The following is a 27,147-nucleotide window of genomic DNA, read 5'->3' as shown; positions in this document are numbered from 1 at the left end:
AAAACATTCCTTCCAAATTACGTTAAACCCCTGTCACTCATATTATTATTATTATTATTATTATTATTAAATACATTGCAAATGGGAAATATCCCCGTGGCAATGGTCACTTACAGTAATGTAATAATAAAGTAAAGTTAACATAATTACCCAACAACAAACAAACAAACAAACAAGCAAAGAACAAGAGTACAACAAGCAGATATATGGAAAGAAAACAATACAAGAATTACTGCTAGTTTAACATTCTAAATCCAGCATCACCATATACAAATTCGCACACAGCTTAAGTATTTACAGTGCTTAACAATACGGCTTACAATACTATAGATTGACCTTACTACTAGCTTAACAGTATAAGTGATAATAAAGTGAAGTTAAACCTCAATTACCCTACAACAACAAGCAAGAAATACTACTAATTTAACCTTCTAACTCCAGTGTCATTATATACAAATTAGCACACAAGTATTTCCAGTACTTAACACTGCAAATTACAACACTATAAATTGAACTTATTACTAGCTTAACACTATAAGTGATAATAAAGTTAAAACGTACTACCCAACAACTACAACAAGACAATACGAAAAGGAACTCCATGGAAAAAATATTGCATGAAATACTACTACGGTAGTTTAACATTGTAAATCCAGCATCATGTACAGTTTCATACACAACTTAGTTATTTCCAATACTTAACGCTATGGCTTACAAAACTATAGGTTGAGCTTACCGCTAGCTTAACGTTACAAGTGATAATAAAGTTAAAAACATTGTTAATTACCCAAAAACAACAACAACAACAACTACAAAAACATGAGTACAGCAAGGAATACCCTGGAAAGAGAATACCACAAGAATAAAAACTCCCAGTTTCACAATCTAAACCAAGCAGAAAATCACAAATTCAGTGTCCGTAGTTTACAACTTTTACTTTTCACTTTACACTAGCGCTAATGGTCTTCTTAAATGACTTGATACCAGAAAGGAATCTATCAAAGACTGCTGCAGGTAATTTATTCCAATCCCTTATGGTCCTGTCAACGAATGAAAACTTGCCCACGTCCGTACGCTGGTTTCTGGCCCTAATTTTATGCTTATGATCATTTCTCGATAAGTATGAGGCAGGTTCCAACCTATTCCTAATACTACTCCAAGCAGCCCTTGCCGTATAGCTCTTATAAAGGCCACACAGGCGAGCTCTATTTCTTCTAGATTCAAGACATTCCTGATTAATAGTATTCCTCCTATTCCTGGTTACGAAACGCATAACTCTTCTTTGAACTTTTTCTTGGGAATTCATTAAACCCATCCTATACGGATCCCAGCATGCATATCCATATTCGAGAATCTGTCTTACAAAGCATTTAGAAGCTTTATTCAAGCCTACTAGGTTGGTGAACAATATCCACATTCTCTCTACTGGGAAGTCGGTTTTCTGTGTGTACCATAAGGGTATTGGGAAGAAAGGGCCCAACGAGATTGCCTCCTTTCTTTTTCATTTCATTATGAACTACCTTGATGATGAAGTTGAAGAGCTTCAAGTATTTTGTGACTCTGCTGGAGGGCAAAACAAGAATTTAATCATTTTTCGCTTCATGCACTATGTTGTTGATAATCTAATCCATGGCTTAACAAACTTGAAGATCACATTTCCAGAACGAGGACATTCATACATGGAATCTGATAAAGACGTTGGGCTGTGGAGTATGAAACAAAGGATGGACACTTCAAACGAGTTCATAAGCATGACTGAAAACACAAGATTGAAGCTATCGCCTTTCATTGTGTTGTCTGCAAGGAAATGCTATTTGCTTGGAAAGATTTTTAGATCAGAAATATGTACTTAAATGTCTGTTTAAGACCCAAACCGTCAGGGAACTGTGGCTTCATCCAACCACCATCGACTACTGCATTGGTGAGCTTCTTATAATGGCTCATTCGAATCCAGCATCATAAAAAAGGCTGTCAAAGGTGTTTCAACACAGAAGAATGGAGAATTCGAGCTACCTTCTTTGGCTTATTTATTTATCTAATTCTCTCCTTTAAATTTCCATTTAAAATTAGTTGTGTGGAAAATGTGTAACGAATCTCTCTATTGCCCTCAGGTCCTCTTCATATTTCCAAAGCTAAGTACCAAGATGTAATGAGCCTCATGAAATATTTTGGTCAGCCAGCAGTAAAATTCTTCCAGTGATTGGCACATGAATGATAAACTGTGAGTTACCATGGCTTTATTATTATTGTTATTATTATTATTATTATTATTATTATTATTATTGAATTCCATTAAAATAACAGTAATTACGTCGTCTTACAGTCTTACACACAAATTTATAGGGGCTGACATGCCTGGTTTTCTTTCTGTTTCAGGTGAGTTACCTGTTTTTTTCCTGAAAAATTGGTGTATGAGTGAAAGTTTTGGCTTTGTTTGATACTATTGACTTTCAGGGCACTAAGCACCCATTCGCTGTACCTGAGACTTCAATATTTCACTTTGCTTCCAATAATTACTTTGTTTTAGAAGCACGTATTACGTTTTCAAATTAAAACATTGTTTCCTGGGTTTCATGAAAAGTTACTTACCTGTTTTTTTCCCTGTACCCTTCATTTCATCCCTACTTGATTTCCATTTCACTGTTCCCTTATCACCGCTCCCTAGGCCACCCCGTTTCCCTAAATGTACCTCACTATTACCCTTCCAAACAAATTTCCTAACTTATATGTACCACTGTGGTTTAAGTGACGACCGTCTGAGCGCAGATCCCTATTTCCTACCCACCCATTAGGATCTAGAAATTTCACTCCCAGTTTCCCACATACCCACTCCATAGTCTAATTCAAATCCCAAATCACCCTCCAGTCAGTATCCCTCCTACACAGTATTCCACTAATAACAATCTCCGCTTCCTTAAACTTCGCCCGTGCTGGATTTACCAGATTATACACATCTGCAACTATGTTGGTACTTATATCAGCTTGCCTTACGTTGTTGGTACCAACGTGAAACACTACCACCTTCTACTTCCCCTCCTCCCTCTCTTCTACTTTCCTCAACATCTGCCTCAACCTAATTCCTGGATAACACTCTACCTGGTTCCCTTCCCTCCATACACTTTCCCCACATGTCTAACAATGGAATCCCCCATGACCAGAGCCTCAACCCTACCCACCTCATTTGATCCCCTCCCCTCCCCGTCAGCCCAATCTTTCCTGATAGCTGCAGAAGCTACTTCCTCCTTGCTTTTCTCCTTCCCAAGACCCTGTTCCACCTGTCTTTTCCTATCCTCTACTCTACATTTCCTTTTCCTACCTTTACCCTTCCTCCTACTTCCACACATCTCACCAACAGTTCCCTGCTCCTCATCTTCCCCCTGTTTTTCTACCTGGAGTGACTCTTACCGATTTCGCACAGACACCTTTCCTGAATTCTGATCCTGAATAGAGCCCTTAGCCTGCAATCTCCTTCTCCTTAGATAGAACATTAGACCACCTGTCTTCTACAACTCCCCCTTTCCTTCCCCTCCCTCTTGTACACCTACTGTAACCTGTACATTGTTTGAGGGAGGCCTATCTTCCTTCCTGTCTTCTGTGAGAATCCTAATTATCTCCCTCAAACACTCCAAATCCTCCCTCATACCCCTCAATACCTCGCCACACCCACAGTTCCTACACTTGCACTCCTTAGCCATTCTTTACGGAGAAAATGAAAAGAAAGGAAGAATAAAATAACTTATGTGCAAAAAATGAATGGAGGGATATATTTTCTGGAATAATACTCAAAGATCACACGACAATAAGGTAATTAATATACGACTACACTACAATACTACTTAGTCGTACTCTATTTTTTTCCTACAATACCCTAACAGGATGAAAACTGCTGTTAAATACTGAATACCGTAAGCAATACAAAAGAATAATACAATTCTAAACTGCAATTAAGCCTATCCTAAGAACAACAACAGGATTTCAGTAAGAGAGTTTCTACGATATTTTACAGTAATAAAATAATCACGCCAAATTCTAATAAGATATTACTCGTATACTCCTGTACAGTCCACTACAATAATTTTAAACTACGTTCGGACGTATCCTAATTACAATACGGATAGCCTATCGTATGTCACTACTAAACACAAACAGAAATGAAAATTGCAAGTTTCAAATTTGCAAGAACTACTGGACTCAAAGATTACCAACAAAGCTAAATGCTTAGACAGATTATTATTAGTACTATGCTCTCATAGATACATACGAATATAGCAGCCAAGTTACGGTACTATCTAAATATACTAAAATTATTCTCAGCAGAAATGTGGTTATATGACTTTTTACCGCTGGTGGATTACTATTATTTTCCCTACTACGCGGAATGGAGAATAAAAGCGTCCTTAAGTGCTGAAAAATAAGAGGTGACTACAATAATTTCTGTCAAAACTACGCCGGGGGCTTGAACTGCAATATTATTGGGATATAGTAATTTGATTATTTGATTATTAACTTTTAACTTTTACTCGATGAACAAACGAAGGTGGAAAGTACAAAGTATGCAGGGAACTAAGACTACAAATTATCGGAATAAAGTACAGCTTATTTTGTATTTTTTTACACAACTACCATGTGCATGTAGCAACAATCGTCAACAATCCAATAACTGTTAAGTACCGTAATTATCCAGTGATATTACCGTGTATTCTCTTTAACTTCTTTTTAAATCGAAGTTTGCAGGCTTATCGTGTTATTTAATTTAATAAATTATTGCCTTCGTGATAGTTTGAACGGATATCTATGCGAAGTATCGGAAATATTGCGGCGGAAGTTACAATGAGTTACAACTCCTTATGATAATCTGCCTTTGTAAGTATTATACCAACGAACCTACAAATATTTAAAAATATTGTTTTAAAAGTTAATATTATTACCTAAAGTATTTCCTAAACCTAAATTTGAAATAAAGTACACCTAGCTAGCTTATTTAACCTAGAAAACGTAATCTACTGAACACCAAGTGAATTACTTGTTATAAAATTCAAATAAATATCACTACTCCCACTTTCTACCAACAAGCACTAAACACCAATATATAAATAGCACTAAATGGAACTCACAAACACACATACACACACACACAGAGCTGTGAGAGGAGGCATTTCAGTATCAATTTTTCAAATTTTAACTTCCACAGTCGAATTTTTCTTAAGAAGCCATTCAGTTTGTCAGTTGATGTAAGAATATTCTCTTTCTTTCCATGCATACTGGCATTGATATTATTCAAATGTCCAAACATATCAGCTAGGTATGCAACTTTGGAACACCAAGTTTCGTCGCTAATGAGGTCAGCAAGCTCAGGTTTTTCTGTGGAAATTATTTGTAATAACTCATTTTTAAGTTCATAAAATCTGGGAAGTACACTTCCGTTGGAGAACCAGCGAATTTAGGTGTGAAGGACTAGAGTTTCAAGAACATCTGATGCTTCCTGACACATTACTTTGAGAAGTCTAGTTTTTAGAGCACTACTTCTAATGTAATTAACCACTTCAACAATCGACCTCATTTTTAGATCTAAAGGAATGGTTTTTGCCACCAAAGCTTCTCGATGTAAAAACAAAGTGTGGATCCAATGTGCGAAAAATCTTGCTTCAACCTTGAAGTTAAACCTCTCATTCGACCAGTCATTGCTGGGGCTCCATCAGTGCACACTGAAATACAATTTTTCCAATGTCGATCATAGAATTATATATATCTAATCCTGTTGCCGTCAGAGGCAATTCCTTGCAGGATAGGAACTCTTCAGTATGTTATTCTTCGTTTTAAATTATTATGTAGCTCATTAATTGACATTTTTATTTATATCTGTTAATTCATCCAGTTAAAGTGCACATTTTTCACCATCATGTCATTTTTCCACCACTTCTATGCGTCGAACAATTATATCATTTGTCAAAGATACTTTTGCTATCTCCCTCTCGGAAGCCTCTCCTAACAAGCAGGTAAAATCAAATTTCCTGCTGCTGTATGTGACTGCACATTCCTAGCAATTATTTCTGCTAATTTTATAGCTAGCTACTAGCACTTCTTCTGAAGTTGTAATTATTTTATTCATTGCCTTGCCTTCTTAAATTTGAGAAGAGAGTAAACTATGTAAATAAGCTTTGTATTTATTTTCCAAGTGACTGTATTTCGTTTTGAAGTGTCTCTTTAATTTGCTTGGAATCATACATTCACCACATACAACACACTCAGGAAGTTCACGATTTCCAAATTCAGTAAATGTAATTCGGAAGCATAAATAAGAATCCTGATACCTGTGCACAGTGCCAGACGATGCGGATGTAGCTTCTCACTGACACTTGATCCGTGTGATTCACTTGTTCTATTTTTTCACTCTGATGTCCTTCACTGCTGTTTAATCGTTGGCATTTAGTTAAAAACTTCTCCGTATTACAACACAATATCTGTATATTTACTTCAGTTTTGTAATAACACTAAATATTGCGACTTATTCAACAATCAATTGCACTACATTTAAACGTCTCTACGAATCCAACTGAGGTACTGAACTGAGTGCAGGTGAGCGTTGATTGGTTTATATACGCTCCACTAAGGTTTGAGGGCGATCGACATGTTTCTCTACTAACGTTCCAGTGGTTCGTATACCTTCCACTAAGGTTATCAATCTTTCGGGACTGCTCTGTAGCGTTCAAAATTCCTCTAAAGTAGGCATAGTTACTTGTACGTTATGGTGTGCCGCTATACTCAGCATAGCGAAACAATGTGCCACGAACGAAGAAGTTTGAGAATCCCTGATTTAGAAGAAGGAGTTAGCAAGGCTATTTGTCAGGAGTGGGGGCTGGAAAACTGATTTGGGATGGGGATAAACTTGAGAGCTTGGTGAGGGTTTACTTCACTACAGGGTCTTGGCTACTCGATCCACCGAGGGGGCCCTGATGTAGGGGGGAAGACTTGATTGAATTTTGAGTGTTGGTTGAATGGGAAGGTATTAGGGGTCGGAAGTGTGAGGTCATGGTGTCGCGGGAGGGGGTCATCCACCGCCGGCGCCAGACGACACTCGGTTCGGGTCGCGACGCATCGGCCGAGCATAGAAGCGTAACATCCGGCCCGAGCACAGACTCCCCCGTATCCAAGGTAGCCATGATGTCACGAAGTGTGGAGGTCAATGGTGACATGGGAGTGAGGATCCGCGAATTACAAAGGAGAATGTAACAGTGCGGACCTGGGGATGAGGTTCCCATGGGCCATAGGAATAATAATAATAATAATAATAATAATAATAATAATAATAATAATAATAATTGTTACCGTGTTTTGGTGGTAGTTATGCATGAAAGAAGGTGCTGGGTGGTGAAGGGGTCTCAAGCTACTAAAGTGAAATTAATTTTAAAATTTAACAAGGTTATATTTTCTTTTCAAAATTAGGTAACAACAAATAGAACAGGTACTTAGTAGCCGAAACACGATTGACAAATACATTTACATAGGTACCCCATTTGGGGCTTCAAAAAGTCAGAAACATAATTCTTGAGCCATGAGCCCAACCTTACAATGAACACCATACAACAAAGGGGCCGAAAACCCCCAAACATGCCAGAAACACCGGCTTCCAATTACATCCAAAAGCCTCCTTGAGGCAGAAACACAATTTTCAAAAAGGGCAACTTCCCCTTAAAATACAAGCCTATCATAGGCCACTCCGAACTCCACCTTTAAGCCGTCCTCAAGGGACATATACACAGGGGCAAAATACCCAATCTACTGAGGTCTGTTAAATGACAAGAAGGTTAATACATGACCTCTAAAATCACAATTTGAGAGGAGGCAAACTTGCACTCCTAATACACTTTGTCTTTAAGACCTATTTTGGCTCTAAGGCCACTGATGCAAGGGCTAATCCCATACTACAGAGGTGACTTAAGAAACTACTAACTTACATTACTGAAGAATAGGTTGCGAAAAATAAGTTCACCTCAAACAATGTGAGTGGGAGCTCGAGAGGGTTAACACTCTCTATCCCAGTATGTCGCTTTACAAGAGAATAGAAGAAAAGAGAAGTTACATTTTAGGAAAAGGTTACATAGGGAAACGCTTAGAACCTGCCCCGAAAGTTAAACTGCTGAGCTGGCAAAGAAAAAATTTATTAATCGGCCATTACCTTATTGTTGACCGCTGCCGAGGAAAGAGGCGCTTCCCGCCTCCTGCTATGTACTTAATACACTGAAAGATGGAACAGAAGTGGCCCGGAGACCCTAAAATCAGCAGTTTAAATACTCTCGCAGAAAGTTCTAGGCGTTAGGGGAAAGAAAACACCCTCCCACAAAGATTTTATTGGGTAGGACCCCGCAACAGATTCAAGTTGGGGAAAGATACACCAGATTGGTCAGAAATTAATTGAAAAAATTCGTGATTGGATACATTCAAAACAAGGGGAAGAAAGGGGTAAATATTGCCAACTTAAACAATGACAGAAAGAAATTTAACAAAGAACAAACTCCTGAAATTAAATTTTCTCCAACAAAATGGTTCTTTGACTCCGCACTAGGGTGCACTATTGTTGATCTTCAGTAGTGTCCTCTAGAAGAGAAAGTTCACACTTCTTAATACAAGCAAGACAAAAGTACGTCGAAAATGACACAGTTCACAAACTCAAAAATTTCCAGGTAGTGACATCTTCTGAGAAATTTGGAAATTAAGACCGTAGATAAAGTTCAGACTTCCTCCAGAAGAGGAGTTTCAACTGGCGCAACTTTTAAATAAACGGTGTGGAGGTGTACCGCCCGGTACAGACCTCCCCCCACAAAAGTTCCTCCACGGGGTAACACAGAAGAACATAAACTTTTGTTTGAAAATAAGTTCCAAGTTTTGATGTTGATATTAAGATAACTTCCAGAAGTGTTTGAGAAATTTCTTAATTCGGTTCCAAAATTTTGTTGTTGGAGGTGAAGTGAAGTCTTTAGGTTTATAGAAGTTGAATTTCTGAAGATAAGCTTTTACTACTTAAAAGTGAAGGAAAAATTTGCAATGTCCATCAGATATTGCTGTTGAATTCCCAAATGTAGTTATCTCTTATAGTAACTGTCCATGTAGTTGATGTTGATGAAGTTGGATGGCCGGACCGGCCGTTGCAGCTTGCGTCCAAAAGGAGGCCGCTCGGACCCCTTAAGTACCCTGAGATACCGCTCTCCCGCACTATGAGGGGAGCAGAGTGTTGAAACACGCCGCGCCCGCGGTGAACATATACAGGCTGCGGGCCAGAAGCAGGTCGTGCGCCGCACATCAGCCTTGGCCGGGAGGAGAGCTCCGGCTCGCCGTGCACATGTCGTCCTCGCTGGAGAGGAGGGGGCCCATCCCCCTCCCCAGTTGCTGCACGGCGCTGCGCGGCTGCGGGGGCACTGAAACATTAAGGCTAGGCGGCAGAATTGTGTTGGACCATCGTCTTTTTGAAGGCACAGGCATTATGGAGAGGTTGAGGGGCCAGCGGCGTGTAGATATCCGTGGCATTTAATCTTATGAAGCCACAGTGTAAGGAGGAGCAGGAGACGGGAGCGTGGTAATGGCCGTGGCAAGAACAGGATGGCAGTTTAACGGATCGGGGCGGGTTTTACAAAAGGCTTACATCTAAAACCAAAATATTATAGAAGGGGCAGAATGCCATAAAAGTGAAACTCAAAAAAAAAAAAAAATATATAACCTTCATATCCTTTCAAAATAATATAAAGCAAGTTAACACAAAATTACACCGGTTCACCCTAAATATCCTCTCGGTGGCTGGATTACTTAACAATAAGGTAACCGGCGTAAGAAAATCGAGAATGATACAAGGCCCATGAAATCTGGGGGCAAGCTTGCCCGCGGGAACAAAATTTTTGACCATAACCTGGTCACCTACCTTCAAAGGGGTGGGTCTCCGTCCACGATCATACCTTTCCCTAACCTTTTCATGAGACACTTTAAGATTGGCTTTAGCCTTCTTCCAAAGATCTTTAATGTTATCCGGATCTATTATCTCGGGTAGAATGTCATTCAGAGACCAGAGGTTAGAGAGCGGCGAGTTGGGAACAAACTTGAACATTAAAGAAGCTGGAGTGAACTTGTGAGATTCATGAACCGCCGAATTCAAAGCAAAAGCTATCCAATGCAGGGACGTGTCCCACCTGGAAGGATCTTCATGATGATAGGCAATGAGTGCGGACCTGAGATTACGGTTAACCCGTTCAGCCAGAGATGGTTGAGGGTAATAAGCGGAAGTAGTTACATGAGAGATGGATAAGTCAAAACAGAATTTACGAAATAAATTAGATGTAAAAGCCTTAGCATTATCGGAAACTATGTATTGACAAGGACCAAAAGAAGCAAAGATAGTATTAAGACCAGAAATGGTGGACTGAGCGGTAGCCAGCTTAGTCGGAAATAACCAGGAAAATCTAGTAAAACCATCTACACATACAAAGATGAACTTGTTGGCATTCCCCTTTGACTGGGGGAAGGGTCCCACATAATCAATATACAGGCGCTCCATGGGGCGCGACGCTTGATGAGAAGACAAAAGACCTACCTTAGTGGACATGGTCGGTTTACTAAGCAAACAGGATTTACATGCCTTTACTAATTCACGGATTTCACCGTCCATACCTTTCCAGATGAACATATCACGAATCTTTTCACGAGTTTTAAAGATACCAAGATGCCCTCCTAATGGGGTCTCATGATAATACTTGAAGATCATAGGTACAAGAACCGCTGGAACAACAACTTTCATCATCTTATCATGCCTCGAAGGGCAACATAGAACTCCATTCCTCAGAACATAAGGGACAACATGTTCCCCAGAAGAAAGGGTTTCCATTATCGGAGCCAGCGTCGGATCTTCACGTTGGTATTTCTCGATATCCCTAAACAGCATGGGAACATCTGTTAGGATGGCATTAACCTCAGATAGCATGGACTCGGGAGGTGATGGACTGTCGACCTGTTCATGGTTCTCAACGTCGTCTGAAAACATACGGCTGAGTCCATCAGCGACAACATTTTCGGTACCTCGGATATGCCTGACATTGAATTGGAAGGCAGAAATACGGATGGCCCAACGGGCTATACGACCAGTACGACGCGGCCTACCTAAGACCCAGCTTAATGCTTGATTATCTGTCTCCAGGTCGAATTTGACATGTTCCAGATAGAGACGGAACTTTTCTAAGGCAAATAAGACTGCCAACCCTTCGAGCTCATAGATGGAATACTTGGCTTCTTGAGCCGATAGAGTCCTAGATGCATAGGCGATGGGTCGCCTCCCTAGTTCAGTCTCTTGAAGAAGGACTGCCGCTACCGCCGACGACGACGCGTCCGTTTGGACGATGAATTTCTTTGAGAAATCAGGCATGGCAAGGACAGGGGCATTACAGAGAGCTAATTTCAGATCTTCAAAAGCGGCTTGTTGAGAAGGTCCCCACTCGAATTTGATGCCTTTCCTACGAAGAAGGTTCAATGGCGCCGCTCTATTAGCAAAGTTAGGAATGAACTTTCTGAAGAAATTCACCATACCAATGAACCTGGCGATACCTTTAATGTCCTTGGGAGGTTTAAAATCACGGATGGCCTGTGTTCTAGAATGATCGACTGCTACACCGTCAGGTGACACAATATGCCCTAGGAATGACATAGAGGGCTTAGCAAAAGCGACCTTGGACAACTTGACAGTTAACCCAGCCTTACGAAGGCGATTCAGAACTTCTCGCAGATGATCTAGATGTTCTTCGAAGGTCTCCGAAAACACGACGACATCATCCAAGTAGTGATATAAGTACTCGAATTTGATGTCGGAGAAGACCCTATCTAGTAGCCTAGTGAGCACAGCTGCCCCCGTGGGGAGCCCGAAAGGCACGCGGTTGTATTCGTATAAATTCCAGTCCGTGGCAAACGCTGTAAGGTGTTTAGACTCTTCAGCAAGGGGAATTTGATTATAGGCCTGATTCAAGTCCAAGATAGTAAAGAACTTGGCCTTACGAAACCATGAAAAGCAAGAATGAAGGTCGGGAAGGGGCACAGATTGTAACACCACCTTCCGATTGAGAGCCCTGTAGTCAATTACAGGCCTGAAGCCCCCTTGGGGTTTCGGGACTAGAAAAATAGGCGAAAAATACGCTGACTTAGAGGGCCTAATAATACCATCCTTCAACATCTGATCGATGATTTCTTTCAGAGCCTTCATTTTAGGTGGAGATAGCCTATACGGTGGAAAACGGACAGGAATCGAATCCGTGACCTCAATTTTGTATTCGATCAATTCAGTAACGCCAAGAGTATCAGAGAATACCTCGGGAAACGACTGACACAGTTTGCGAATACTATCAGCCTGCTCCTCAGGTAGATGTCTAAGGTCTAACAACATCTCATCCTGGGTAGGCGAAATAGAAGAACATGACACAGAATTACACTTTAATAGAGGAATTTTACAACTAGAAGCAAATTTGAATGTGCACGACCTAGACTGGAGATCGAGCACAAGACCAGTGTGAGAAATAAAGTCAGCTCCCAATATAACGGGGCAAGACAATTGCTTGGCCACAAACAATTTAATTTTCCATGTAAATTTAAAAATACGAATTTTGACCAGTAAGGAACCTAGAATTTCTAATGGAGATGTGTTAGCTGAAACACATTTCACAGGAGAAGAGTCATAGACAGGTAGGTTACAAACAGACTTCAATTTCGAGTACCATTCAGCCGAAATAATGGAACAAACACTGCCTGAATCTAATAGAGCTGTTATAGGTTCGTTATTTACCTCAATCTTAAGGAAAGGAACAGGTGCGGGGGTATCCGCCGCAATCTTAAGACACTCTTTGGGGCATTCAAAGGACAGATTAGCAGATTGAACGTTCCCAGGATTTTCGATCTGCTTACCAGGGGCTGAGCCTCGGGAAGATGAATTAGTTGACTCAGCCGAAGCCACTAGTCACTTTTGATTGTTGTTGGAAGTTACCCCAGAAGTTGAGCAGGAGGGGGTGCTATTCGAATTGGGACAATTCTTGGCGATATGTGAGAAAGCCCCACATTTAAAACAGCCTTGTGATGAACCAGCTCCATTATTTGCCCTACTAGACTTGATCAGAGGACACTTATTGCGCAGATGGTCAGGCGCCCCGCACGCATAACATTTACGGGGATTGACTGGTCGGCGAGGTGGAGGCCGAGTGTTACTAAAGGAAGGCGGGGGTTCTTTCGCGACACGCAAAGAATCGGCGTATCTAACTCCTTCCGCCGAGACGGCCAACGCTTCAAGTTCCGAGAAGGTTTGCGGGCACGCCGCGAAACACAAATATGACCTATAGGGAGGTGAAATTCCCTCTACAATAGCCTGCACAATCTGATCTTCAGGAAAATGAAGGGCAAACACCCTAGTATAAAACTTAATGTCCTGTATGAAATCAGCCAAGTTTTCATCCAAGCGCTGTACCCGATAATAGTATTTCTGAATCAGAGATGACCTCGCGCGGGCAGGAATGAAATTTGCAAGCAAGTGTGCGTGAAAATCTTCAATAGATGACTGTTCAGCAATAGCTCTTACTATTTTATCTGAGAGAACACCAATAGCATAAGGATAGATTATTTGTAAAATTTGACAAGGGGAAAGAGAAAACACAAGGGCGTGATCCTGAAATTCAACTAAAAATCTTAAAAATGAAATAACTTCACTGGTGGCGTTGACAGAAAACTTAGAGATACCTCTTAGCAACATTGCCAATGGATGAGGCAAGCTGCTAAACCCGGGTGACATAGTAGGTAGAGGTTTCAGGGGCAAAGAAGTTAATTCAGAACGGATGTTACTCAACGATGCACGGCGTTCAGACTCGTTGTCCAATGGGGCAGAGATAGTTTGAGCAGTGGGGGTTTTCCTATTTACTTCTCCCTTAGGAGACTCTTCCTCGCTACCTACATTCACTATGGTGGGTTGATCAGATTTGGGAGGAATTTCCCCAGTTAACAATTGAGTGACTTTACTAGACAATTCAGAAATAGTTTCAAGGAGCGTATTAGCTTCCTTCCTCTGAACGTCATTCACCTTTAGAGACAACAGATCATTAACTCTATTTGAAAAATGATATAGCCTGCCTTGCACACGCTTAATTTGATTAGGAGACGGATCATTTTCATCAAAAAAACTAACGACCGATGCTAACCCAGTAATGTTCTCGACGATCGTGGAAAGAGAGTCATCAATTTCTTTCTCTCCCAAATTGGGGATGGAAATGGGCAAATCAAGGGAGTCTCTAAGCTTGTTAGTGTCGATAGCAACCGTGCCTCCAGATTGCACGTTTCTAATAGTTAATTCGTAGATCAACTCCTCTTTGCGCAAGTAGTTAAGGAGGAGAACATCGCGAGGGCCGGGCATGATAACAGAAAAATTTTGAAAAACCTCAATAAAAAATTTCCAGCAACTGAGAAAATGGTTAGAGTTCGGATCAAAACAGAGTTTAGCCGTCAAAAGGGGCTAAATTGAGACCCATTCAACCACGCTCTGCTACCACTTGTTACCGTGTTTTGGTGGTAGTTATGCATGAAAGAAGGTGCTGGGTGGTGAAGGGGTCTCAAGCTACTAAAGTGAAATTAATTTTAAAATTTAACAAGGTTATATTTTCTTTTCAAAATTAGGTAACAACAAATAGAACAGGTACTTAGTAGCCGAAACACGATTGACAAATACATTTACATAGGTACCCCATTTGGGGCTTCAAAAAGTCAGAAACATAATTCTTGAGCCATGAGCCCAACCTTACAATGAACACCATACAACAAAGGGGCCGAAAACCCCCAAACATGCCAGAAACACCGGCTTCCAATTACATCCAAAAGCCTCCTTGAGGCAGAAACACAATTTTCAAAAAGGGCAACTTCCCCTTAAAATACAAGCCTATCATAGGCCACTCCGAACTCCACCTTTAAGCCGTCCTCAAGGGACATATACACAGGGGCAAAATACCCAATCTACTGAGGTCTGTTAAATGACAAGAAGGTTAATACATGACCTCTAAAATCACAATTTGAGAGGAGGCAAACTTGCACTCCTAATACACTTTGTCTTTAAGACCTATTTTGGCTCTAAGGCCACTGATGCAAGGGCTAATCCCATACTACAGAGGTGACTTAAGAAACTACTAACTTACATTACTGAAGAATAGGTTGCGAAAAATAAGTTCACCTCAAACAATGTGAGTGGGAGCTCGAGAGGGTTAACACTCTCTATCCCAGTATGTCGCTTTACAAGAGAATAGAAGAAAAGAGAAGTTACATTTTAGGAAAAGGTTACATAGGGAAACGCTTAGAACCTGCCCCGAAAGTTAAACTGCTGAGCTGGCAAAGAAAAAATTTATTAATCGGCCATTACCTTATTGTTGACCGCTGCCGAGGAAAGAGGCGCTTCCCGCCTCCTGCTATGTACTTAATACACTGAAAGATGGAACAGAAGTGGCCCGGAGACCCTAAAATCAGCAGTTTAAATACTCTCGCAGAAAGTTCTAGGCGTTAGGGGAAAGAAAACACCCTCCCACAAAGATTTTATTGGGTAGGACCCCGCAACAGATTCAAGTTGGGGAAAGATACACCAGATTGGTCAGAAATTAATTGAAAAAATTCGTGATTGGATACATTCAAAACAAGGGGAAGAAAGGGGTAAATATTGCCAACTTAAACAATGACAGAAAGAAATTTAACAAAGAACAAACTCCTGAAATTAAATTTTCTCCAACAAAATAGTTCTTTGACTCCGCACTAGGGTGCACTATTGTTGATCTTCAGTAGTGTCCTCTAGAAGAGAAAGTTCACACTTCTTACTACAAGCAAGACAAAAGTACGTCGAAAATGACACAGTTCACAAACTCAAAAATTTCCAGGTAGTGACATCTTCTGAGAAATTTGGAAATTAAGACCGTAGATAAAGTTCAGACTTCCTCCAGAAGAGGAGTTTCAACTGGCGCAACTTTTAAATAAACGGTGTGGAGGTGTACCGCCCGGTACAATAATAATAATAATAATAATAATAATAATTTCGTGTGGCTATTCCTAGCCGAGTGCAGCCCTTGTAGGCAGACCCACCGATGAGGGTGGGCGGCATCTGTCTTGTGTAGGTACCTGCGTGTTATTGTGGTGGAGGATAGTGTTATGTGTGGTGTGTGAGTTACAGGGATGTTGGGGACAGCACAAACACCCTGCCCCCGGGCCATTGGAATCCCCCACCTCGGCCGGGAATCGAACCCGGGACCCTCTGAACCGAAGGCCAGTACGCTGACCATTCAGTCAACGAGTCGGACGGCCATAGGAGTAAAGCTATTGGAACAGCCATGGGGAGGCCTGGGAGGGGCTGGAGGGGTGGTTTGGGACACTGGAAAAGTCAAACGCACTTGGCGGACCGACCAAGCACGGCGACCGGTTGCCTGAGTCGTGACAGGGCTAGTATTTTTAAGTGGTTAACGCCACTGACAAGCCACGAACACAGGACACAGGGCCACCCTGACAAATAGCTCACAGCTGCCCAGCTGTGTTACTGCGTTGAGCCCAAGCCTTGGCGCTCGACGCTGCTGGAAATGGACTGGACTGGAAAGCAACGCAGAGTACTGGCTGCCCCCCCCCCCTTCCGACGAGTTAACCAGAAGGCTGGTAGGCTATGGTCGCTGATTGAACACTCGGTCAGTCGGTGGACTGTTATTGGTTGGTAGTCCTGATGGACTAGCACGGGGCAGCTGGCTCGGCTGGCGTGGCCGTGAGAGATGGTGAGCTCTCGGACTTGGCGGCCATCTTGTCTTCAGGCTTGGCGGGAGAGCTGGGAGATACTGGCTCGACTGGAGTCGCCGTGAGAGCCGGTGAGCTCTCGGACTTGGCGGCCATCTTGTCTTCGGTCTTGACGGGAGAGCTGGGAGATACTGGCTCGACTGGAGTCGCCGTGAGAGCTGGTGAGCTCTCGGACTTGGCGGCCATCTTGTCTTCGGTCTTGACGGGAGAGCTGGGAGATACTGGCTCGACTGGAGTCGCCGTGAGAGCTGGTGAGCTCTCGGACTTGGCGGCCATCTTGTCTTCGGTCTTGACGGGAGAGCTGGGAGATACTGGCTCGACTGGAGTCGCCGTGAGAGCTGGTGAGCTCTCGGACTTGGCGGCCATCTTGTCTTCGGTCTTGACGGGAGAGCTGGGAGATACTGGCTCGACTGGAGTCGCCGTGAGAGCTGGTGAGCTCTCGGACTTGGCGGCCATCTTGTCTTCAGGCTTGGCGGGAGAGCTGGGAGATACTGGCTCGACTGGAGTCGCCGTGAGAGCTGGTGAGCTCTCGGACTTGGCGGCCATCTTGTCTTCGGTCTTGACGGGAGAGCTGGGAGATACTGGCTCGACTGGAGTCGCCGTGAGAGCTGGTGAGCTCTCGGACTTGGCGGCCATCTTGTCTTCAGGCTTGGCGGGAGAGCTGGGAGATACTGGCTCGACTGGAGTCGCCGTGAGAGCTGGTGAGCTCTCGGACTTGGCGGCCATCTTGTCTTCGGTCTTGACGGGAGAGCTGGGAGATACTGGCTCGACTGGAGTCGCCGTGAGAGCTGGTGAGCTCTCGGACTTGGCGGCCATTTTGTCTTCAGGCTTGGCGGGAGAGCTGGGAGATACTGGCTCGACTGGAGTCGCCGTGAGAGCTGGTGAGCTCTCGGACTTGGCGGCCATCTTGTCTTCATTCCTGACGGGAGAGCTGGGAGATTCTGGCTCGACTGGAGTCGCCGTGAGAGCTGGTGAGCTGTCGGACTTGGCGGCCATCTTGTCTTCATTCCTGACGGGAGAGCTGGGAGATTCTGGCTCGACTGGAGTCGCCGTGAGAGCTGGTGAGCTGTCGGACTTGGCGGCCATCTTGTCTTCAGACTTGGCGGGAGGCTAGCTCTTCTCGCTGTTAGCCATGGCTGGGTTGGAGTCGCAGGGACTAACCACTCTTCCGAAGAAACGACGGAGCCGAGGTGCTATGGCTCCGACCCGGCCGGCGTGACAACATATTCGCACTGTGAAGACAGACAGACCACGCGTCTCAATGGATGTGTGGGCGGAGCCAAGATCCTTGGCGCGAATTTAGCCCTTCGACCTTTCGGTCTTCAGTACTGCTTTCGACTAACTAGGATATGGACAGGATGGTTTTAGAGAGTGGTGGTACCTTGTGTTGAAATCGAACCGGTCAGAATGTGACTGCACCCCGAGGGGTGAGAAAAAGTGGCCTTGGATCAATGAAGACAGAGTCCATGGATATCATAATCTATATATATATATAAAATAAGAGTTTTGTCTGTACATTACTCAGAATTTGAAAAGAATGGTATTTCTGCATCGGTCGTGTCCATAGTAATAAGGAAATGCACTTTTTACTTTTCCGTAATTTCTGTCTGTCTGTCTGTCTGTCTGTCCGTAAGTATGTATGTATGTACAAGCATCACTAGAAAACGAATAAAGAGAATTTAATGAAAATCGGTATGCAAAGTCGGTGAATAAGTCGCTACAATCTAGGCCATAACTAATTTTATTCGTGCTGACAGAAATGGTAGTTTAGGGGAAGGCCTAAAATTTAATTTTCAAATATATATGTTATTAGTGGTCCTATCTTCATCAAAATTGGTGTGCAAAGTCGGGGAATAAGTCGATACAATCTATCCTATACATAATTTTATTCACGCTGTGTCAAATGGTAGTTTAGGGGAAGGCCTAAAATTTAATTCTTAAATATTTACGTCATTAGTGGCCCTATCTCATTGAAAACTCGTATACAAAGTCGGAGAATAAGCCACTACAATCTAGGCTATAAATCATTTTATTCACGCTGAATGAGATGGTAGTTTAGGGGAAGGCCTAAAATTTAATTCTCAAAAATTTATATTATTAGTGGTCGTATCGGTAAATACTACATAACCAAAGTTATATAGAATTAAATTTCCGACCATTTATGTCTCATACATTTTTACTGTACCGGCTATGATAACACAGATATTCATGAATTTGTATTTTTTTGCTAAGTCCATATCGACGCCAAGCCACGAAAAAATGGGTTAACAGAATTTAATGAAAATAGGCACATAGAGTCGGGGAATAAGAAACTACAGTGTAAGCTGCAAACAATTTTATTCACCCTGGATGAAATTGTAGTTTAGTGGAAGGCGCCTAAAATTTAATTTTTAAATACCTATGTTTTTGGTCCCATCGAAAAGTACTACATAACGAAAGTTACAGAGAATACAATTTGTGATCATTTATGTTTTATTCAGTTTTATCGTACCGACTATGATAAGAGTGGTATTTCAGAGTCGGAAGAAAACTAAATGTGAAGGCCAACAATATCGAAAGTTGATATTGTTTTTTGTAATGTTATTTTGCTGCCTCTCAACTCCGATAGATGGCATTACTGCTGCGTACCGAGTATAATAGCCTGACTGAATATTGGCGGGAAATTGCCGGGGAGTTAGAAAACTCTTCTTTAGCATGCCACTCCTATGGTTCATACTTTTTCTGATACAGCTGGTACGTAACATACTGGTTCTTCATAGTATTCCAGCTATTCGATCCCTACTCTGACGTGCTGTTTAGAATGGGCAGTGTGCATACTTAAGGCAGTGGCTCACTTAGTAGTAGTAGTAGTATGTCCTGGTCTAGAATAACAATTTAGGCCTATTCCAAATTATAGCACTAAATAACTTAAAATTCAATCCTGAAAAGAGCCGTTTCTTAAGAAAAGCTTCTTCCTCTTCACTTTTATGAAATTCTACATTCATTTTATTCCTAATTAGCAGTGAAGAGGGGGTTTCCCCTCTGGCTTGGAGGAAAGGTTTGCCACGAAGTCAGATAGATTTTTCCGCCGCCAGTGTAGTGAATTGATATTTTCCAACTCATACGGTACTCCTAGGAAACAGATTAGTAAAAGGGCATAGTTTTTGCCCTGGGAGTCTCGACTATTCGACCCTCTCCCCGCCGATAAAAGGAAGCGTGTTCACGAATCACGGCTGTCTGCAGCTTGGTCATTACAGCTCTGGAACTTTGGACTGTTAGGTCAGCAGTGTAGTTCTGTTCGTTAAAAGTGAGAAAATGTGTGATGTTTCATTTGATCGAGTATTTCATACGAAAGCATTGCTCTTAATCGCGCCATTCCTACTGACGTCATTGTAATGTATGTTCATTTCAGTTGGGAAAATCACTAAAACCACTAAGACAGTCTTTCTGAGGATGTAAAAAGGCAGGTGGAGATTGTCTACCATTATAATGAATACTCCCCAACCTGATTGTGACTGGTGGTATGCAAGTGGGTCTACCATTACAGTGAAAATTCCCTAACTCAGTTTTCATATGAGAAAAGATGTTTGGTGACTTCCCCGCCATGTTTCTAGGGTACCGTCAAGAGCTATGCAATTTAATACAATCTTGCTCACAACATGTACAGAGGAATTCCGCATACATTGCAGAATTCCGTAGCGAAGCACGGGTACATCAGCTAGTTAAAAATAAGATTATTGTATAAGGAGCTGGACGTGGTGACCTCAGTCGAAATGAGAATAAACTGGATGGCTGGGGCATGTGCAACAGATGGAGGAGGGAAGACTTCCATGGAAGGCACTGACAGGGCACCCTGGGGGCAGAAGGAGAGGTCGGTTCCGGATGAGATGGCTAGAGGATGTGGAGACTGATCTGAGGACCGTTGGAGTCAGGAGGTGGTGTAGGCATGCTGAAGATCGGGACGACTGGAGAGCTGTGGTCATGGAGGCCAAGGTCTTTAAAGGACCGTAGAGCCGTGGAGTAAGTAAAGGCATCTCCGTGCAAGGCATGAAGGCCATTGGAAGGGCGAAAGGTAAAGGCTTCCGCTATCCATAACTTTAGCACTTGGTGGGGTAGAGTGATTAGCTCTATATTCAGATTGACTGACTTGAAGCTTGCTGACCCCAAGTTCTTCCAGCCAGGTGACACTGAGTTATTAATAGGCGCAGAACATTTATTTTCATTATTGAAACTTGGTTGAAGAACTAAACCAACAGATTATCCTATTATTAAAGACACTGAACTAGGATGGGTTATTGCTGGACACTACCACCAGAGGGAAGAAAAAGTCTTACTCTAATCACATGCTTCTTGAAGTCACAGGACATGTTAGACACCCAGCTACAGCAGTTCTGGGAAATAGAAGAACTTACATCCCCAGGCATGACAAGAGATTATTTTTTTTTTCTTTTGCAAGTTGCTTTACGTCGCACCGACACAGATAGGTCTTATGGCGACGATGGGACAGAAAAGGGCTAGAAGTGGGAAGGAAACGGCCGTGGCCTTCTTTAAGGTAAGCCCCAGCATTTGCCTGGTGTGAAATTGGGAAACCACGGAAAATCATCTTCAGGGCTGTCGACGGTGGGGTTCGACCCCACTATCTTCCGAATACTGGATAGTGGCCGCACTTGAGCAACTGCAGCTATCGAGCTCGGTTCATGACAAGAGAAGAGAGAGCCACAGAAAGGCACTTTACAGAGAATACCGCTGGGGATTCTACAGGTATATTTATAGTTCGCTTACCCCTCAAGCAGTAACCTGAGGTTCAGGGAAACGCCTTCAATCATGCCATGTCAAGACTAATTCAACTACAACCGCGTTTCAGTAGGCAGCCCTCACTTAAGCAGGAGTACTAACTTTCTTCATGAGTAAGAGGCCATGGGGCAAATGGTTAAGGTCAGGGAATGAAGGTGGAAGCTGTTATCTACCCCATCATCCAGTTTTTAAGCTTAGTAGCTCACCTACAAAAATGAGGGTTGTATTTGTTACATCTGCTAAAATATCTAACAATATTTCATTGAATGATATAGTAATGGTTGGAACGACAATACGAGAGGATCTTTACTCTGTTATTCTAAGTTTTAGAATGCACACCTTTGCCTTCACTGCAGATATATTGCTGAAATGTATCGGCAAGTCATGATTCGTGCAGATGATAGGAACATTCAGCGGATTTTCTGGAGGGAATCAAATTAAATTTATTCCTTTCAGAATAGCATTAAATCATGATAAACACACATGGTACATCTTTCTTTCACCATGCAGTTAGGTAGCACACAGGCTGACCAGGCTGATGCTAGAATAACGATGATACTCCGTCATTTTAATGTCTTTATGAAAACAAGCCCAACATTCAGCTTGCAAAACTTTGAAGAATTGTTCCCCCTCGAAATTAGTCCAATCTAATAGGAACCACAGCCTTCAGCAAAAGTGCTGAACATATTTTTTATGACTTGTTTTTAGGTAATTGATTGATAATTGTATTGTATTTTAACAAACACTAACCTATACTTCATGTGCTACTACATACAATATTAAGATTTTTGAACTGTAGTCCATTAACGACATATCTCAATTTAACACCACAGTGTATTTTTGTACATGTAAAATGTGTTATGGATGCTGTATATTTTTATAATGGTGTTTTTGACTGGACTCTATTGGTGTAGAGGAGGTGACTAATACCAAAAAAGTATTAAAATTTACATATGATAACAATGACATTTACAGTAAGATACAGAAGTTGAAAACTAGAAAAGCAGCTGGAATTGATAAGGTTTTGGGAGATATACTAAAAACAAGGGGGTGGGGTATAGTACCTTATCTGAAGTACTTATTTGATCATTGTTTGCATGAAGGAGCTATACCAAATGAATGGAGAGTTGCTATAGTAGCCCCTGTGTATAAAGGTAAGGGTGATAGACATAAAGCTGAAAATTACAGGCCAGTAAGTTTGACATGTGTTGCATGTAAGCTTTGGGAAGGCATTCTTTCTGATTATATTAGACATGTTTGCGAAATTAATAACTGGTTCGATAGAAGGCAGTTCGGGTTTAGGAAAGGTTATTCCACTGAAGCTCAACTTGTAGAATTCCTGCAAGATATAGCAGATATCTTGGATTCAGGAAGTCAAATGGACTCTACTGCGACTGACCTGCCTAAAGCATTTCATAGGGTGGATCATGGGAGACTACTGGCAAAAATGAGTGCAATTGGACTATAGATAGGGAATCTGCCACCTGGGCGACTGCCCTGAATGCAGATTCGATTCGAGAAGAGCACTGAGGTTGGTAAGGAACGAGTTAGTTACGCGGTATTGATGGTGTAGTTGTAAATTTATCTATCGGGCGATCCAAGCACCACCATTCTAGATGCACCGAGCTCGATAGCTGCAGTTGCTTAAGTGCGGTCAGTATCCACTATTTGCTAGATAGTGGGTTCGAACTCCAATGACGGCAGCCCTGAAAGCGGCTTTCCGTGGTTTCCCATTTTCATACCAGGAAAATGCTGGGGCTGTACCTTAATTAAGACACGGCCACTTCCTTCCCACTCCTAGCCTCTTCCTGCCCCATCGTCGCCATAAGACCTATCTGTGTCGGTGCGAGCAACTTGTACAAAAAATCTAGACGCATGCATAATGACGTGATAAATTTTGATCAGAGCACATAGACAGCACCAAATACCTAGAATTTTCAGTGTCTCTCAAAGTTTAAATATGTCGTGTTCTCTTTCCCTACAATTTTCAAATGTAACGCTGTTATATCCGAAAGGACAGGGCAATTAGAAATGTATTATTTCCCAGCAAAGTTGGAAAACCCCTAATCTCATGGAATAGCTCTTACAACGGTACAGCTAACTCCTCAGCTTTCTTCTTCTTCCTCCTCTGATTCATAGCATGGCCTTCGTTGTGCAGAATCTCATCAACAATATACCTGGTTAAAAAAAGAGAAATATTGTTATGCATACATGAAAGTAAACAACATTAGCCTACCTAAAGTTATGCTTAGATGCTATTGTTGGCTGAGTGTCCCAAATATCGCCTACAATAACTATTTCTCTGTATGTCAACCTTCTGGGTTGTGAAATCAATGTGGAAACTAAATGAATATCACTAGGAACAATCTTCCTTTGGTTCCCAGAGATCAAATCAATTCATAACTTACGCCAGTTTAAGTTAATTAGCAAAATGTCAAAAAATGTCCCAAGACAATTTCGCATGAGTGTGTTCCTAATATCGCCTACCCCTGTTTCTATTACCGCCCACCAGGCGAAATTAGGAGCACTTGTTAAAAACGAGTAGCTAAGTTAGTAGAGCACACATAACTTACATTTGTTAACTAATTTCAAACTTTTGGTACGAAAAGAGGACTTAAATTAAAAACGAGGACAGACAGAAATACTTCATAATTTATTAGATAACTGAAAAAGTGTGTAAATATAGTAGATGGGTGAAATCCTGAAATAGCCCCCTTCATTAGCTTCAAGTCCTGTTTCTTTCATGGCAGGAACGTACTCCCCGCTCTGCCGATGACATTTTGTAGACTGCCGGTTTCCCTTTCGCGCAAATCACTTGTACATTTTTGATTTGAACAGTTGTGATGCTAGTTTTGTCTGCATTAAAAGTTCTGGCAGAGTTGAATTTGATTTTGGCAAGTTCTGTTCTAAGAATATTGAAAATAAATTACATTTTTTCAGTGAACCCTAATATTCTGGCTCTTGACAATGACTGTGGAGTTCTTGTTGTCAGCTGCGAAGTCTGTTTCAAAAACAAGTTCAATCACTTTCGACCTGCGATATTGGTTCTTTCCGAGAAGGGATGAGGAAGGTTGTTCGTTAAGGCAAGTTGGAAGGCCATCTGCTTCACGTCATTTCGAGTCAAACCAAAACACAAAACATATGTCCATGCAGTACTCGACCAGTTCCTTTTCTAAATCGGGTGTCAGCACAGGTTTCCTTCCAAGTTTCCTTCTTACCACAGCAAATTCTTCTTCATTTTTCCCTTTTGTAGGTACTTTTTAAATGTAGTCTCGAATCGTTAATTTTGGTACTCCAAATGCTTTGTTCTGAACAGCCCGACATGCAGCCTCAAGACTGGACGTGCTCCTTTTCTTCTATTCTCTTGGCATCTCATGTACGAGCCGTACAACAACAACAACAACAACAACAACTGATTAAGTGAAGTTTATAGGTGAATGAAAGTAGGTGCTCCAAATATCGCCCCTTAGGATTGGGTTGGTAGGCGATATTAGGAACACAGCTCAGTCAATCAATCAATCAATCAAGTACTGTAATCTGGTTGCTGCAGAGCAGCTAACAATCAATGAATCAGTCAACACAAACATGCACATGACGGAGGTTAAAAGCAGTTTTAAAAAGTAATAATAACATCTTTGGAATCCTCATTTAATGCACTTTCAAGTGATATAAGGAAAATTATGATTTGGAAACAGTTACCTGGTCGTTCCCTGGATTGATTGGAGACAAAGAATACGTTCATCACAGGCTCAAACACATCAGACGCCATACTGCTGTTATTATCACTCATAGGAAGCTTGCCGCTAACGCTGTGTGCGGCAATACATCAGAACGTCAAGGTAACTACGTAATCTCATAGATGCGTGCATAGCAGCTTGCAAACACGGGTAGGTGGCATTAGGAACAGAGGCGATATTTGGGACACCCACCCGTGGTGGAGCCACCCCAATTCTGCCTCACCATGACTATAAATTAAAGGAAAAGTAAAAATAAAATTCTGTAACAACATTATAAATATAATTCAGTAGTAGAAAATATTCAATCTATTATAATTACCACTAATTGATCCTTCCTCCATTTCGTTGTCGGTTGATGCTCCACAAGCTTACAGTGATATGCTACATTATCCACCACAATACACAGGGTCCTATATTTCTTAATCCTATGATTAATTGTGTTTCCACCCACATCTGAGATTTCTCACTGTTCAGAGCACCATGATAATCTTGACTTCTCTTCAAATTTGTGGCAAATATCAAATCAGCACCTGTAAGAATTTTGAGTTTTAGCATGAAGTCATTTCTTCTTTTCCCTAAAAGTATGAAACTACCTTCTACAGGAATATTAACAGACGAAAATTGTTATTTTTGTTGAATGATTGAAAATGATGTCTAATTTTAAGTGAAAGCAATTACAATGCAACAGTCACCTGATGATGAAGTTAATGAATTTCTACTTTCACTACTCTATGCTAAAATTTATCATGTATTAGTGTATCTAGTATATTGATAGTGGTTTAACATCAATATGGTATATCTAGACTAGAAGTCCATGATCACTTGTATTAATGATATTACTATAAACAGTAATGTTTAATACTTTATAAGAAATGTAACTGCTACGAATACCAAACCTATATCAAGCACTAAGAAATAGGAAGCTTAGAACGTGTGCAATAGTCAGTTATACACTGATTCAGGTGGAGATTGTCAATACCGAATAAACCTAATAAATAGGCCTATAGTACAGTAATTTGCTGATAACAATATCCAGTAATATTACATGAACATACACTGGAGAAGTTATAAATGAAGTGCATCTCTAAAGTTAATTGTTGGCCTAATGTGAATAACTACAGGTCTTTTTCATAACCAACAGACCCCTTAACAGTGGTGAAGTCAAATTCAAGAACCACTGGTAGAACGCAGTGAAACAACAGATAGGGAATCTGCCACTGCCCTAAATGCAGATTGAAGCTGTAAGTTAAAATGCCACTTCCTACATCATGCCAGTCGATTTGAATCAATTAATCATCACTGATCTGCATTTAGGACAGATATTACCTAGTAAACAGATTAGAAACCTGAAATGAAACCACGTTGTAAGAATACACATGAGCAAATATATTACATACACATATGCCGTAAGTCAATAAGAATACACGAAGGCTGGGTCTGTAAACCGTATCGACGTCGATACATGACATGTTTAGGTTAGGTTAGGTTCATAACGAAATATTTTCCATTTCAACTGATTCTCACTGTCAGAATCTTATCAAAGAAATAAAATTAAAATTTAAATGAACACTTACCCCAATTAATTGTGAAACTCTTGTCATAAGGTCCATATCACTACGAGTGATAACTCGTCGTCTTCCATTTTCAATACCTCGTAGCAATCTCTGAACTGATTTTTGTAAAGGACATAACGTTGCTTTCCTTTCCGGAGGAGTTCTTGCAGATTGTTCTTCCTTCTTAGACATCCCAATCGAATTCTGTTCCTATAAGTATGGGACGAAATAGGAAGGTACGGTAATTAATAAAACGATGTGGTCATCATTTCACACAA

This window comes from Anabrus simplex, chromosome 2 (assembly GCF_040414725.1).
Source record: "Anabrus simplex isolate iqAnaSimp1 chromosome 2, ASM4041472v1, whole genome shotgun sequence".
Classification (NCBI taxonomy): Eukaryota; Metazoa; Arthropoda; class Insecta; order Orthoptera; family Tettigoniidae; genus Anabrus; species Anabrus simplex.
Note: the sequence above shows the minus strand (reverse complement) of the source record.